Here is a 7,509-nt window from a genome sequence, read left to right as displayed (position 1 = left end):
CGGAAAAGTTAGGGAAATATAAAAAATATTTCTATTCGTATTTTTAATATATTTTTAAATGTTTTAGTTATTTATTTTGAGGGAGAGAGAGAGAGAGTGCTCCAAGGGAGGAGCAGAGAGAGAATTCAAGCAGGCTTCAGGCTGTCAGCACAGAGTCACATGAGGGGCTTGAACTCACAAACCTTGAGATCATGACCTGAGCCGAAACGAAGAGTTGGGTGCTTAACCAACTGAGTCACCCAGGTGCCTCAAAATATTTCTATTTTTAATCATTCTAAAAGATAGTTGAGACAAAAATATTATGGGGCTTCTAACAGGGGTAAAGGTAAAATATGTAACAATAATGGCAGGAAGGATGGAAGAGAGGGATTGTAAGGTTCTTACATACAAATAATACAATTTGAAAATAGGTTGTGATAAGCAGAAATGTATTTTGTAAACCCTCTGAAAGGAAAATTGCACTATACACTTGTCAAAAACAAAAGGAAGACTTTATTCAAGACTACAGCAATAAGTAAAAGAGACTGAATTCAACTCCATTGGAACAAAAGGCAGATCTTTAAATACCGAGCTACGCTCATGGTAAAGCACTGAGGACATTGAGAGAGGTTCATCAATGAGCTTGGGCCATATGTGTTTGCTAATTGTTGCTTGTTGAAGTTAGGCTCTTACCCTCCCACAGAGACTGGGAGACAGAGGATCTCTACCTTTCTCAATGGTTACATTTCAAAGAGATGGCTCCCAGGTCCTTGAAAAAGACATATATCTCAAAGGGGCAGAGAAAATATTTATAATTACAAGTTTTGTAAAGTAAATGCTCTTAACAAAAGGGAGGTCCAGAGGCCCAGAGTCAGGAAGAAACCTGTATAATGTTTAACCAAGCTGAAGGAAATGGTAAGACCAACTGGGAATTGGTCACCCTAGAAATCCTTCAAAGCAAGAGAGAAAAATGAACGACCTATAACTAATAAGCTGATATTAGAGATCAAATGGGATCATAAACAATACTCCACTCAAAAGCAGGCAGAAATAAAGGAACAAAGAAGAGATGGAATAGGTAGAAAACAAATAGTAAGATGGCAGGTTTAAATCAAACCATATCAATAATTGCATGAAATATAAATGTCAGTATACCCCAACTAAAAGGCAGAGGTAATCTGATTCTATGAAAAACAAGACTGAATCACAGAAGAAGCCCACTTTAAAAATAAAGACTTAGAGAGTTCCCTTGGATAGCTCAGTTAAGCGTCTGACTTTGGCTCAGTCCATGATCTCATAGCTCATGAGCTCAAACCGCACATCAGGCTCTGTGCTAACAGCTCAGAGCCTGGAGCCTATTTTGGATTCTGTGTCTCCCTCTCTCTCTCTGTCCCTCCCCCACTCACGCTCTGTCTCTCTCTCTCCGAAATAAACTCAAAAAAATTTTTTTAATTAAAAATAAAGGCATAGATAGGTTAAAAAGGAAGAAAATAGAAGAATGGGAAAATATAACCAAAAGAAATCTGGAGTGGAAATATTAATATCAAACAAAGAACTATCAGAAGAAGGAGTATCCCTAAAACAAAGAAAATTATTACAAAACAATGAAGAAGTATCTAAAAACAGAGCTTCAAAGTCCACAGAGCTATGTGGTGTCATATCAGCAGCACTGGAACCAATCTGGGAGCTCACTAGATATGCAGAGCCTTGGGCCCCATCCAGGCCCTACTGATTATCATTTGCCTTTATAACAAGATCCCCATGTGATGTGAACGCAGATTAAAATCTAAGAACACTGATGGAGGGCATTGGACCATATGTCTAATAAAGAATAAATACTCGTGTGGTATGTTCTCATAGCATTTCTTACCACAGGCACAAAACAAAGAGGGGAACTCTGAGGTGATGGATACACTGATGAACTTGAGTATGGTGATTGTGTCACAAGGTGTACAAATGCCAAATCATTCGGTTGTCTGCCTTGAATACATACAATTTTTAATTTTCAATTACTCCCCAACAAGGCTGCAAAAGTCCATTAAAATATACTCTGCCACAAACCCTCCAATGTAAATATAAATAAGATAAAAGAATTCATTAAACCCATAAGCCACTCAGTCTCATAATTACAATCTTTTCAATTTTTCAGAAAATAATCTTTTTGCCTTTGGGTTCACAGAGGATACAGAATTCAGCAATGTGTTTTATAATAAAGATTTGAAAGTTAGAGACTAAAAGAGAGTATTAATATGGAAAATAGTCAATACCAGTTTTTAAAGGTATTTTTCCCTCTCAATTCTCTTTAGTTATGTAATTGCTTTAAGCTGTTTGAACCGCAAACAGAAGTTTCCCAGTAACTTTATTGATGAGTAGCAATAGTCTGCACTCATTTATACTTTTTAAAAGTTTTTCAATGTTTATTTTTGAGAAAGAGAGAGAGAGCATGAGTAGGTGGGGAGCAGAGAGAGAGGGAGACACAAAACCTGTCTGAAGCAGGCTCCAGGCTCTGAGCTGAGCCGGCAGCACAGAACCCCACATGGGGCTCGAACTCACAAATCATGAGATCATGACCTGAGGTCAGACACTTAACTGACTGAGCCACCCAGGCACCCCTCATTTATACTTTCAGGTAGGAATTCTGGCTCTGAGCTGCTTTCATGGGAGAACCAGCCCCTCCCCCAGATACTCTGGCTTTATTAGACTGTAGTGAGGCTCTGGCAGCAATATTTTTTTAAAGGTCTCCAAATGACTCTATGATACAGCCAGGGTAAAGAACCTTTATTTTAATAAATTAAGGTTAAAAAAAATACACAGGAGCGCCTATGTAGCTCAGTCAGTTAAGCATCAGACTCTTGGTTTTGGCTCAGGTCATGATCTCGTGGTTTTGTGAGTTCAAACCCCCATCTGGCTCTTTGCTGGCAGGGCAGAGTGTGCTTGGGATTCTCTCTCTGCCCCTACCACACTTGCACTGTCCCTGCCTCTCTTAAAATAAATAAATAAAACTTACAAAAAATAAAGTAAAATAAAAATACACAAAAGTGGTAACTTTGCAATCCAATATCTGTAGTTGATAGCCATCACGAGGTGATTTGAGCTGGGCATGTAAATGGTAAAGGTGGGAAAACTAGAACCTTCCACTGAGCAGAGCTGAAAGTAAGGGCTTGGTATGGGGGCATGAGTTGGGGGGAGGGTGGTATTAGCATCCTCACTTAGAACCTCTGACGCCTTCCCATGAACACTTTGTTTCAGAGTGGGCTCTGTGCCTATGGCTAGTGACCAGTGTCATGATTATGCACAATGATGCTCATGGTTAACAGAGCTTTTAGTGAGCTGATCGGAGCCCAAAGGATATGACCAAATGGAGTGACTGATTAGTCTGAGAGATTCCAGGTTTACAACTATCGTCCTGGGGTGCCATTTGGTTTGGGCATTCCTGAACTTCTCATTTTAGAAGAAAATAGTAGTAATAATAATTCTATTGAAATAGGCCAGGACAGGTTTGAACCTCCAGCTTCTGTCATGAGCAGTCTCCTATGCAATATGCAGAGTCGTCCTTTTAACATGGAGTTAAATTTGAAAGACAACCTGTAATATCAAGGGGCCATTGAGGCCCCACTTTATAAAGATGCTTCTGTGAAAACCATGGCTGTGTTTCTGGAAGGGCAAGAGAATAGTCTAGGCCAGGGAAGCATTGGATGCAAAGGTCTCTTTAAATCTAGGTCTCAGTGTAAACGCCAGTGGTCCTCACAGGGCACCTCATCGTACATCATCATCAGTTCAAGCTGCTGAGAGCCAAGGCTATAACTGAAGGTGATAGCAAGGTAGAGGAAAGAGTCTTTATGCAAAGACACAATTTGAGGGTTTCACAACTTGGCAATGGCTTGTCCCAGTCTACAGAAGACTATAACCATCTTGGGATTTATCTTAGAGGCCTTAGATCCTGTAAGGCCAAGACTCCCCATAAGTGCTTCCCTGGAGCAGAGACTGTGTGCCAGGGACTCTATCCCAGTAGAATCATGAGGACGTCACTGCATCAAGACGCAGACCCACACCAATGGCGACAGTATAACAAGGGTCTGTCTGGTGTCCTATTTCCCCATAAGCTGTATTGTTATAAAGTAGGAAGGGGCTGGCATGAAATTATATTGCTAAAGATCTATTTAATTCCCAGATGATTCCTCATCATCTAAAGACCCACTCATATAATATAAAAGAGGGATATAAACTTTCCTGAAATCAGCTAGTTGATTTTCATTCACAGACAAGATGTTGATTTTTGAACATTTCATATTTGTTCCTGTATTGTACATAATACATATTTATGTAAGTAATAGTATACTTACATCTAAAAGCAAATGTGATAGTGTTGACAAGGATCAGAATAATTAAACATGCAATGATTCCATACCTCCAATATCAGCTTCAAAAAGTTGTCTCACTATTTTATGTTCAGCCCAGATTTATCTACAAATTCGCCATCCTTACCTTGTATCAATACGGGTCAAATAATGTGTTTTCTCCACTGAAGCCTGTTGCTAGATGTCTAGCATGGGGAAAACAGGTTAGGAAAACAAACAACAAACAAAAACCAAAGTAGGCGAGAGCAAACTAGACATATTCATTAGTGATAGTTCCAAATAATGCACAATTTCCTATTTTCTAGCACAATCAAAATACCCCCCAAAAAGGGGCACCTGGGTGGTTCAGTCGGTTAAGCATCCAACTTTGGCTCAGGTCATGATCCCATGGTTTGTGAATTCAAGCCCCACACCAGGCTCTCTGCTATCAGCACAGAGCCCGCTTCGGATCCTGTGTTCCCCTTTCTCTCTGCCTCTCCACCACTCATAAGAGCTCTCTCTCTCTCAAAATAAAATCATTTAAAAAATAACTAGAAAAAGATTTTTGTTTTCCAAGAATACGATTCAGCTTACAGTGACCATTTTTTATAAAGTTCCTCATTTGTAGTCCTAATAAATCTTCAAGATCAGAGGGACAATGCATCAGGGGATGTAAGATGTGAACAACAGAAATTTATTATGTTCCTGAGACACTAAAAACATTTTCACTATTCACTAGAATGGCAAAAAAAAGTTTCACTGGGACCATGCAGATGATCACTTTCCAAATGATAAAACACTAAAATGTTTTATAAGCTCCTTTTCTACAGGCCCCCAGGGATTTGCTCTAAGTATTTGCATAAATAAATTATAAATGGATACCTCATAGTGGGCCAAGTGGAGCAAGCACAGGCTCCACAGAATGGATTTTAAACTGCATCCACTGTAAAGGGGAGTGCTCACTATCAGTGAGAGCACAGGTTTTGCTTCATAATCCTTGTAAGTCTCCCCTTTCTGTGACTTTCCAGGTAGTCTCTTGCATGTCCTCTATCACATTTAATCTGTCTCCCTTCTCAAGTACTTGTGAACACTGTGTGGCCTTCTTAAAACTGACTCCTTCACAGACTAGTGGGGAAAGCTTAACTGGCATTCCAGGCAACTCCATTTGTGATTATGTTTGATACGAATGTTACACACATTAGCCTAAGCGAAGAAGACACATGAAGAAAGATATTAACAGCAACCATAAAACCTTAGCAGAGTAGGGGCAGAGCATTGTGCCACACAGTATATCCTGGCACGGTCCACGTGACGCACAGCAAGGAGCAATATAACGTAGAGCGCAATGAAATATGGTATTTGGCATTCAAATTAAAGAAGGAATAAGGCACCAAATCTTGGCCCTGTACCCACCCAACATAAACTCAAACTTGGAAACAATTAAGTTTGCCTATAAATCCAGAGCCCTGGGAAACTAAATGGAGTCCTAAATCAGAGAAGGCACAGAGAGCGCACAGGAAGCGTCATCAGTCAAATTCGCACTGTGGTGTGATGGCTGTTCCTCAGAGGGAGGAGCTGATAGAACTTTCTATAAAACCTGAGATTCTATCCTTTAAGGCACTGAAATTATATTAGATCATAACACTGTAGGCATTTTGTAATAAAAACTTGAAATCCAGGGGATAAAAAAGCTATTCATTTTGTCTTAGAGAGAGAGAGAACAGGAGTGGGGGTGAGAGGGGCAGAGGGAGACAGAGACAGAATCCTAAGTAGGTTCCATGCTCAGTGCAGAACCCGATGAGGGGCTCTATCCCATGACCCTGAGACCATGACCTGAGTCGAAATCAATAGTCATACGCTCAACTGACTGGGCTTCCCAAGTGCTCCAAAAGAGCTCTTTTTTAAAGGCTCATTTACTAATTCATTGTCTTGATCACCAGAATGACTGCTAATAATTGCATTGTAACAATGTATGAGGAAAAGAAATCTGACCGTCCTTCTTATCCACCACGAATCCCTCTCTTCCTTCCCTCAGCTTCCTTCCTTCCCACCTAATCTCTATGTTTTAATTTCTTCTCATCTAAATGAAACAATAGGATCCAACTCACAAGTCTGTCCAGCTGCTCTGCGGTATAGCTTTTCCAGGCAGAAGAACAGAACCAGAAAAGCCCCTGGGATGCAGATTGGACCAGCAACACGTTCCCCTCTGGTATCGATCAGGTTCATTGTGTCTCAAATGCAACACAGAATTAGAGTCACCATTTAAGATGGGTAAGAACATGCTCATGGATTCAGGGTCTGAGCCAAGCTCATCTCTGACTCTAAAGCTGACCTTGAACTCTCTCCTATTCTTCACTGTGGAGGTATGTGTGGACCCTCAACATCCCACGGTGGGTACAACAGATGTCCATCAATTGTGCAGAATGTGCAAACTTCGAAACTTATTACAACAAAACGGTACAAAAATTACAAGCCGGAACTACTAGATTTCCTCATGTTTTCACCACCTACTGATTTGTTTATTGGTCTTCCAAAGCATTCACCCAATCTGGGGGACCATATTGTGAATATAAGTGCACCATTGGTTTACCCTAAGAGGCATCATTTTAATGTATTGCCGGGGGCTACCCATCAACAGTCATCAGTTGCACAATATCATTTTTAAAAATCACTCTGAGTACTTGCAAGAGAAATGTATTTAAAATGTAAAAGTAATTATGGAGCTCACTGGGGCCAAACATGGGGGGAAAACAGCAAATTTAGGGGCAGGGAGGGAAAATAATGTCTCCAAGAGAAAATTGCTCATATATATACATATAATTACTTCTATCACAACTAAAGATTTTTGTGCTGCAAGAAATCTGTAAACTACAATATCAGTATACATTAACACAGCTAAGTTTTTATAATTCTCCACTTTTGAACAGAAATTAGCACTGGTAAAGATATTACCGATGCTTTGCATTTCATCTACACTGGAGAATCCTGCAAGCTATTTAACTATAACATTTGTGGTTTTCTCATCCTCTTACCTAGTGTTGACTTCTTTACAAGACTTTTCCATCACAAATAGCATTTAACACCAAGCAGTCCTTCGCACTCCAGTGACTTAGAAACATGATTTCCATCAGCCACTACTCTGTGGCTGGTAGCAGTCAAACAAGGCTTGAAATGTCATTTAGGAAGCAGCTCT

The sequence above is a fragment of the Crocuta crocuta genome, unplaced genomic scaffold, assembly GCF_008692635.1.
Source record: "Crocuta crocuta isolate KB4526 unplaced genomic scaffold, BGI_CrCroc_1.0 scaffold89, whole genome shotgun sequence".
NCBI lineage: Eukaryota > Metazoa > Chordata > Mammalia > Carnivora > Hyaenidae > Crocuta > Crocuta crocuta.
This window is presented reverse-complemented; position numbering follows the sequence as displayed.